Source organism: Bidens hawaiensis, unplaced genomic scaffold (assembly GCF_021521415.1).
Source record: "Bidens hawaiensis isolate Kalapana, Puna unplaced genomic scaffold, B.hawaiensis_p1.1 tig00044218_1, whole genome shotgun sequence".
NCBI lineage: Eukaryota > Viridiplantae > Streptophyta > Magnoliopsida > Asterales > Asteraceae > Bidens > Bidens hawaiensis.
This window is the reverse complement of record NW_027497854.1, coordinates 115,367-125,672: the sequence shown is the minus strand read 5'-3', so window position 1 is coordinate 125,672 and position 10,306 is coordinate 115,367. Positions and strand designations below refer to the sequence as shown.

Genomic DNA, 10,306 nt, shown 5'->3' with positions numbered 1-10,306 from the left:
TCATGAGTAATGTCTAGTTGTCCTTCTAGAGTTCTAGAAAACACCGTTTCATGTTCTGGATAATATCATAATATGGTTGTTAATATGAATTCAAAAAATATATTTGAAAATTTTAAATATCAAGCAAAAAGTAAAAACCTAAAAGGTGAAATTGATTATCTAGATCCTCAAAGAAATGAAAAGTAAGTTGGATGCAAGAATTGGGGGAAAAAAGAAGATGACACAGGGAGGTAATAATGGAAGCAAATTTAGTTTTCCTTTTTTAGGGTTTTTAATCAAAACAACGTAGTTTTGAAAGGTTTTTCGTGTAATATTAGGCGTGTGACATCACCGTATTCACTTTCTCCGTATATATATTTTGACAATTTGCGTATTTTATATCTAGGAAATAACACTAATATTACTTAACTAGTTTTAGAGCCCGTGTCACACACGGGATAATTCAAATTATAAAATTATAAGTAAAACAAATAATTACATAGCGTATATAGAAAAATGTATTACATCTATACTTGTATCTATACAATGTGTACATAAATTGATTTTATTTATATCACAAAATGATTTTTTTAAATGAACTTAATAAAAAAAATATTCGTGAAAAATCATTCCCAATAATGCTTCTTTCAATTGAAAAATTCATTCTCGGTGTCATATATGTATAATTGAAAAAATTTTGGTTATGAACCAATTTCGAAAATAAGACTTCTCATATGATAGTAGTTCTAACCGCCCAGCCTAAATACAAAAGAGGCGTTACCTTTATTGATATATTTATCAATTTACCGCCCATAAAAAGGAAAGTAGGGTATTAAATTGTAGCAATGGATGTTCTTCAATAACTATGTTTTTATGAGCTACACCATAAAAAATTTTTGATTAAGTTTCAGAGGGCTTCTCGACTTTGTCATAATGACAAAATAAAAAATAACATGTTAACCCATTGAATTTTGTGAATATTTTGTTTCATTTTAGCATAATTTTGCATGACATGCTTCTCATACAACGTTCTGATCACAATTGAAGGAAAAATTAATGTTGACATAAATATTTCAAATTTGATAAAAGCTAGAAGCATTGATAGGCATGGGGGTGGCATGTCGAAAGTGTTCGCAATTTTTTCTTAAATTTTAATAGTTGAGGGGAAAATAGTCAATTTCCTAAATCCCGAACCTTTTGATTATTTCAAAAAATGCCCTTAAAATCAAACTTGAACCCCGAATCATGTTTAAAATTCTAACTTTCATACTTTTGACATTTTAAAGTCAACATTTTGAACCCATAACAAATTTGACGAGAAATCTATTTTGTATTATCAAACTTTAAAAAATACTCAAAATTTTCATTTTTGACGTGTAAAAATTTTGACCTAAACGTAGTCTACTTGTACCAAACAATCTATTTACTAACTCTTGACCTATAAAATCAAGTTTAACTTCCACAAAAACCCGAAACAATTTTCATTTAAGAAACATGATTTGTTGATTTTTGAAATTCACCAAGTATTTTGAAATACATAGTAAAATAATATGTTAATAGAGAAAATTACAGTCTGCGTCCCTGTGGTTTTAGAGCGGAGACATAATGAGTCCTCGAAATTTTTTTTGAACTGGTTGAGTCCCCGTGGTTTCAGAAACGAACAATTTGAGTCCCTGTGGTTTCAGTAAAGTGAAAGTTTTACCCTAAAAGTTAAGTAAGGGCGGGGACTCAAATGGTTCGTTTCAGAAACCACGGGGACTCAATCAGCTCAAAAAAATTTTCGGGGACTCATTGTGCCTCCACCTTAAAATCACAGGGACTCAAACAGTAATTTTCTCTATGTTAATATTTATATTTATAAAAATATATAGATAATTTATAAATATATTGTAAAAGGAAAGTGAATAATTATTGATTTATTACATATATTAGGGTATATAAATTAGTTTTTGAGGGAAAAACATTGTGAGAATTAACCAAAACATAACAAGTGTCCACATTTATTTTACTTTATTATAATAGGTAGATGATTTTTTAGCATAGTATTAAAAGTAGACAATGTTCAATGATGTGGAGGTTGGTTGTTCGACTTGACATCATTAGTAGGCATGTACATGAACCGAATGTTCGGTGAACTTTCGTGAACCATTCGGCAGGAAGTTCGCTTATGTTCATTTATTTAATAACCGAACTAACATGAATAAAAATTTTGTGTTCGTTTAATTAAACGAATGAACATGAACACATGTTCTGTTCGTTCATTTATGTTCATGAACGTTCGTTTATGTATTAATAGAAAATAATTAAATATTATCTGGATAAGTCATCAGCTTAAAGGTTTTATATTTATTAATTTGTGTTCATTTAAGTGTTTTAATTTAAGTTCGTTTATATTTGTGTTCATTTACATTTGTTTATACATGTTCGTTTATCTTTGTTCGGTTATGTTCGTTTAGATTTTAAACAAACGAACACAAGCATCCATATTTAAATAAACGAACATGAACATAAATATTTGTTCGATTAAGTGTCTGTGTTCTTTTAAAGTTAAATGAACGAACATGTTCGTGTTCATTCGATTCGTTTATAGGCTTTCATTATTCACATTGATGATTACATCGGTCTCAATCTCTAGGCTCTGCCGATTTTATTTGCGTTCGTGAACCGTTCGTGAACACATTAATTTCCTTAATGAACGAACACGAACATAAAATCTCGTTCGTTAATTATTCGTGAACTGTTCGTAAACACATTATTTTCTTACCAAATTAGAAGACATTTCTAGTTATAAACAAAAACATATCATAGGTTTTACTATTAATGTAGTACACCAACTTAATTAGAAGTAAAGTAGTAAACAGCTAGTGTTTTTTCCAGAGCGTTGCGCTGGGCAGGTCGGTAAAATTCGAGCGGTGGTAAAACCCAAGCGTTGATATGGTAAGTCGACGCGAATTGGTTGGTTTCGGTTATGTGCGTTATTGTATCGGAACCAAGACAAAAGTAAAACAAAAATATAATAAACAATTGGGGTGAACCAATGGCGTGACGTCAGTCGGTAAAACTCGATCATTGGTAAAACCCGGTCGTTATCGATCTCAGACGTTGAAGCGGTTGATTCTACGCAAATTCAATGGGTTTTTTTCATGTTCGTTACGGCACCAGAACTAGTAAATTATTATATGTAATAATATATGTGGTGGTGGTTCAAACAAAAAACTACATTTAAACTTGAGTATAATATAGTTCTATTTGTCTCAATACAGAACCTCGAGTTAGTTTCTTTGTGTAGATGTCTACAATTTGCTAACAAGAGGGACACGTAGGACACGAACTTGAACCCATGGCACCTTCTCTAAACAAATGGATGTTGAGCTCTATATATGTTATTGGGATGCTTGTGTTGACACGTACTAGTGTTGTATAAATAAAGATAAAATGAGTGTTCCAAAACATTAATTAATAGTCACATGTTTATTTTTGTTTATTTATGTCTTATTTTTGTTTATTTATGTCTCATATCCGCACCTAACACTAACACTTGCACTATAAATAACCACTATATAATGTCTACATTTTCTTAATAATAAAAACACTCACTCAAGCCTCAATGGACTCACTTCCTTCTTATTACACCATAGCATGGCTAGCCACCATGGCTCTCCTCCTCCTATCCCTCCGTCTCCGCCGCCACCGCCACCCGCCACCTCAACCGCCCTCCTGGCCCTAAACCCTGGCCGATAATCGGCAACCTCAACCTTATTGGCCCCCTCCCCCACCGTTCCATCCACAAACTTTCCCAAAAATACGGCGAAATCATGCAACTCGAATTCGGCTCCCACGACGTCATAATCGTCTCTTCCGTCGAAATGGCTAAGGCTTTCCTCAAAACACATGACCTTAACTTCGCATGCAGGCCGAAAACCGCGGCTGGCACTATTCGGATATCGCGTGGTCCTCATACGGACCGTATTGGCGACAAGCTCGCAAAATGTGTCTAGTAACATTGTTCAACGCGAAACAACTCGATTCGTTTGAGTATATACGAGTGGAGGAAACGAATTCGATGTTGAAATCGATTTTCGAATCCGTGGGAGAAGAGATTAGTCTGAAGGATGTGCTATCGACAGTGAGTTTGAACGTAATTAGTCGGATGGTTTTGGGAAAAAGGTATTTATTTATTTATTTACTAGTTCGAGACCCGTCCGTTACACGAGTAATTATTGAAAATACAATATTTAATAGATAATCGATATACAAGAAACAATAAACCTATTAAAACTATTAATAAACAATTGTTGTACAATAGTCTTTAAAATAATTTTAAAGTAAAAAATTATTATAAATATCAAATATTTGAAAAAAAAATAGGAATTAAATATTAAATTAACAAATTTGAAGCATAAATTTTAAGAATGGTAAATATTATTTTACTATTATAAATTTGTTAAAAATGATGAAGTTTAATGTAGGAGTGACAAGTGGTAAAACTTGTAACTTTTTATTAGAAAGTATAGATATAGATAGATATAGATTTATTTATTTTCTTTAAAATAAATAAATTTTAGGAAAATGACCAAAATGACCCGGTTGACCAATCACATTCCTTAACTAACCCCCTAATTTTACAAATGTTTGAAATGGCCCTTCCAAGAACGGTCGGACCGACCTTTTTGTTCTGTCGTCCGATGGTTTATGGAACTAACAAGATCTTGACATGTGCCCTTAAATAGGGATGAGCAAATTTAGTATTGGTACCGATCGGTACCAAGGTTTTGAGTTCTTGGGGCCTTTACGGTACGGTATCGGTATTTCTCAAATTTTACCTTAAATACCGGTACTGGTACCGAACCGAATATTTCGGTACCGGTACCCGAGCTCATCCCTACCCTTAAAACAAAAAAGACCTGCCATTCTACTAATTTATTTTTCCGGCTGATTGATCTATTATGTTGTACCTAACCTATTCTGTCGGCTAACTGATTTATTTGGTCAACCTTTTGTTTTAAAAATAAATCCCTTTGTTTTAAAAATAAATCATTTTCAGAAATACCTGACCGAATAGATCAGTCTACCAACAAAATAGATCAGTCGGTCGACAGATAAATCGGTAGGATGGCATATCTTGTATGTGTTTGAGGACACGTGTCAAGATCTTGTTGGTTTCTTAAATCGTCGGATGGCCGAACTAAAAGGTCGGTTCGACCGTTCTTAGAATGACCACTTTGGGTATTTATAGAATTGAGTGGCTAGTTAAGGAATGTAGTTGGTCAGATGGACCGGTCTTATTTCCCCTAAATTTCTCATTCATTCATTAAATATTTTAGCAAAACTAAGTTGTTTAAAAATTACATTTACAGGTATTTGGACGAGTCCAAAGACTCAGTGGTGAGTCGGGACGAGTTTAAGAAGATGTTGGACGAGTTGTTTTTGTTGAACGGTGTGTTAAATATCGGTGATTCGATACCGTGGATCGATTTTATGGATTTGCAAGGGTATGTGAAGAGGATGAAGGTGCTGAGCAAGAAGTTTGATAGGTTTTTGGAGCATGTATTGGATGAGCATAATGCGCACCGGATCGCGGTCGGTGAAGGGTTTGTGGCGACGGACATGGTGGATTTGTTGTTGCAAGTTGCCGATGATCCGACTCTTGATGTTAAGATTGAGAGACATGGTGTTAAAGCTTTTACTCAGGTTTTCATTTTAGCACTTTATTTTTGGTTTTTATGGTAGGCGTTCACTTTTATTCGAAACCCGAAAAAACCCGAAATCCAATCCGTACCCGAATCCTAATTAACCAAAACCGAAGTAATTCGGGTTGGTTCTTTGGTTTGATTTATAAGTTTCGGGTCTACCCGAATAAACTTTTAGTTTTGAAATTAAATATATTTTTATGTATAACAGGCTAAAGTCTTAACCACTAAAGTTATCAGAATCTAGCTCTAATCAACTGTTGTCATTCTACTATTATGTATTGATTGTTTGTTATTAATTTATGTTTTCCGTTTATTACTAATAGCAACCACAATCGAATAACCAAATCACGCCCGATTGAATACGATTGTGGTTCGAGTTAGTTTTACTCTTCTTTTGAATTGTTTTATCAAGTTATGTTGCTTTATTATTTGATTATTTGCGTTATAAGCAAAAAAGAATATATTGTTTTAATTTTATCACTGTAGTTTTTTAATTTTTTTTGTTTTTGTGCTTTTCTTTCTAGGATACTCGAAACTCGATTAACCCAACCCAAAAACCCGAACACGAAAACACGTGAGAGATTTGGGTTGGGTTTCGGGTCAAGATTTAAAACTTTGAACCCAAAGAACTAGATCTGAAACACGAAGAACACCCCTATTTTTGGTCTAGGTCACTGAATAATTGAATATATAAAGCTATAATAAATACATAACAAGTCACGTTAAAATTATATAATAATAAAATAATAAAACTCGACATTCGAAATATGATTAAATGATCTTTTCTAAATAACATATTAAATGTAACACTCACTGAAAGTCGGGACCGAGTTAAGTGGGCGCTCAAATTTAGACGAAAAATAATAATATGTTGATATAAAAACACATGCAAACCTAAATAAAAAACGTATTTAAATGTACTCGATAAAAAACTATGTGATAAAAGAAAAAGACGATGAAATTAAAGTAATAAGTAATAACAATGATGACAAATCACAACGATAGAGTTGTCAGAAAGGTGTTTTAAAAGTCTCCAAATTTGAAATTAATGTTTTTCTTAAGACCATACTTAATGGTTATTTATGTCATAGTCATCACCCTTTTTTTAAAACACACGTGTAATGTATATGTTCCTTCGATAATTATAATGTCTCTAGGAGCATGGTATAGGGGCTTTATCAACATCCATAATGCTCCAATAATGCTGCATTATTATTTTTTATTATTTTTTTTTATGTATTTCTTAAGTTTTCCCTAAAGAGTTTTAATTTAAAGGCTTAAAAGCCATTATTTTATGAATATTTAGCAGCCTATGATGATAAACAACATTACTTTGATCTTATGTGTTTTTAAGTTAACAACAGCATCGCAAAATTGATTCTTGATCTTAAAGTCAAGCTAAGAAGAAGAAGAAGCCGGCGTCATTAGGAGGGCAACCAACGACTTGAATTAGAATTAAGATCTTAAAGTCAACTAGTGAAGTTAAAAAAATAATGAAAAATAGAGCTTATGTTTATTTTTTTATTGTTATTGATAATCACGCATACTGAGATTATGTGTTTATATATTATTATTATTAAGAAAATTTCCAAAATAGCTAATTCTAAAAAGAGAATCATTAAAATAAGGCTATTGGAATAATGTTGAAAATTGTTGAAATCTTATATTAAAATACAATAGTTGGTTAATCATTTTCCATCTACTTTTCACTTATTAATATATAAAAATTTTTAAATATAGAAAAGTTAAAAAAAAAATTAATCGAGAATTTATAATCTCGCTCTACACTATATAACACAAACATTTGCCCAGGTTTAAATATACCAAATAGGCTAGCCCTACATTAACATAGAAAAGTTAAATGAAAACTACTTTTTTTACAAATAATGTATTCTTTCTTCAATTTTAATAATAAAAATTAATTAGAAGAATATAATCCTAAACTATTGATTAATTTAGAGCATTCTAGACAAATTCTTTATCTCCATCTCTATAATTACATTAAATATCATTACATTCTATCTCTTTTTTTCAATTAAATAATAATATTTTTTTATATCTTTATCATTACATTTTTCATCTCCTCTACTTACAATCATTTTAAAAAAATATTAAAAAATTATAGAGGGTAGATACTGTTTGCCCAAATTTACTTATGAACAGTAAGATTTTTTCTCTTTTCCACTCGTAACTACTTACAACTACATTCTAAAAAATAGAGAACCTCTTCACATAATTTAAAGAAGCTATTGGGAATGCTTAAAAATACTTACTAAAACAAAATGCAATTTAGTAATATTATCAGGATATAGGTCATGCAAAACACACGCGCAATCAAATTGCATAAAATAAACAAACATGAAATACAATGATATATGTGGTTTGGTATAAGTGACCTAATTACAAGACTATGAATTTATATATAGAGAGACCATTCCAAGGTTTACATCTCGCAGAACATAAAAACATAAACATACTTCTATTTAGGATACCAGGGTTAGGTCTCTAGTCGTCTTCAGCTAAAGAAAAGTAAATGATCAACAATGGTCAAAAATACCTCCACCAAACCTAACATACATATGTGCGTGAAAGCTAATATAACTACCATCTAAGGCATATAACAAAATACCAACCTATAGAGGTGTATAGTATAAAGGTGTATTGAGGTGCACAAGAAACAAACCAACGGTATGCATATATGCAGGGCCGGCTCAATAAATGTGGAAGCCTAAATCGAAATAAGATTTTGGGGTCTTTTTATGACAATTGTTAAGAAAAAAATTTAAAAAAAATTTCTAAATACAAGTTTTGAACTCAGCCTATACTTTAGTAACAACCAAGTCTACCACCACACCTATACATTACTTTGAATTTACTTTACCCATTATAATCTATATATATATATAATTTATTTTTTTTAACATGAAAACTTTAATTAGGTGTGGGCCTAAAGCCTTAATTTATTTTCGCTGGTCCACTGGCCGGCCTGCATATATGCATGGAAAAACATAAACACAACGGGTACCATACATACAAAGTAGTAAGGTAATGTTTTGCAATAAATCTGTCTATAAATAACATATCCCATTCCCATGAAGTGTTAGGTCTAATCAAAGTCGTAATTTATAGGATGGTCCCTAAAGTAATAATGTTAATGAATGCCTTCACGTATAATTTTGATGTTGTTTCTCAAATGCTAGGCTTAACTACAAATGACATTAAAAAAACAAGGGTTTTATAACATGTACGACTTTCGAATTGTTGGTGACATTAGTTTTTGATAGTCTTGCTATATTGCTGACAATTTCAATCTTGCACTTGTTGTAGGACTTGCTTGCAGGTGGAACCGCGAGCTCAGCTTCTTTAGTCGAATGGGCGATTTCAGAAATGTTAAAGAACCCATATATATTCCTGAAGGCAACCGAGGAGCTTGATCGGGTTACAGGCAATAATAGATGGGTTCAAGAAAAAGACATGCCCAACCTACCTTACATCAAGGCAATTGTTATAGAAACAATGAGATTTCATCCTGTGGGACCAATGCTGGTCCCGAGAAAAGCTCATGAGGATTGTAAAGTAGCCGGTTATGATATACTTGAAGATACCCGCTTGTTTGTTAATGTTTGGACAATTGGGAGAGACCCTAAGTTATGGGATAACCCTGAAGACTTTTATCCAGAAAGATTTATGGGAAAGGAAGTTGATATCAAGGGTCATGACTTTAGGCTGTTACCATTTGGTGCTGGACGAAGGATGTGCCCCGGGTACAACCTAGGAATTAAAGTTGTCAAGGGAACACTAGCTAACTTAATTCACGGGTTTGACAGGAAACTGCCAAATACGATGACCAAAGATGATTTAAACATGGAGGAGATATTCGGACTCTCGACTCCAAAGAAGATTCCACTTCACGCCATGGCTCAACCAAGGCTTCCACTTGAAATGTATTGTTTCTAGCCTGTTTTTGTGTGTTTTAATTACGTACAATATGAATGTTTTATATACATAATAATCTAAGGTATGTCACAACAGTCATAAATTATTCTTATTTAAAACCTACGTGAAGTCCACTAAAATTCTTAGTCACTCAAGTTCATATATCTCACCTCATAAGATTCATTTAACTAATATCATCATTACCCAAACCTAGTTTTATTTTATAAGTTTTCCAATAAAGCCCTACACTTTCAAATTCCAACTTCAACAACCAACACAAGTAGCAATGTTTAACAACATAACTAGCAATTCTAGCATTGCAATTGCGATTAAAGTAAAAATCAAATATCAACATTTCACAAATTAAACCTTCTATTCCTAGATGAATTTACGTGTTTTAAGGGTGATTCGATCACTTAGGAGGTCCGAAGAAAACACTAACCTAAGGCCGTTTGCCAAATTCAGTCGGTTATAAATGGACTGACTCAAAAAAAACAATGCATCACAATAAATAGGGACGGCTCAAGCCTTTATGAGGGCACAAAGCAAATAACAATGTTAGTACTATTTTCGAATTTAATTATTATAAAGTTGCGACTCTTTATTTATATACCTTTTATATGATGGGATTCATATTTGATATATTTTAATCTTATAAACGAAGTGAAACAAATGAAAGCTAAGATACATGCCTTGAA

The 10,306-nt window shown here is 32.2% G+C and overlaps 1 pseudogene across 1 annotated transcript; it reads left to right on the top strand.

The window, feature by feature from the left end:
• The first annotated feature begins 3,586 nt into the window (after positions 1-3,586).
• On the top strand, positions 3,587-9,629 carry LOC143594816 (trimethyltridecatetraene synthase-like; annotated as a pseudogene). The gene is made up of 3 exons (XR_013146408.1): positions 3,587-4,146; positions 5,337-5,670; positions 9,000-9,629. The product of XR_013146408.1 is annotated as a trimethyltridecatetraene synthase-like (transcript).
• The last annotated feature ends 677 nt before the right edge of the window (positions 9,630-10,306 follow it).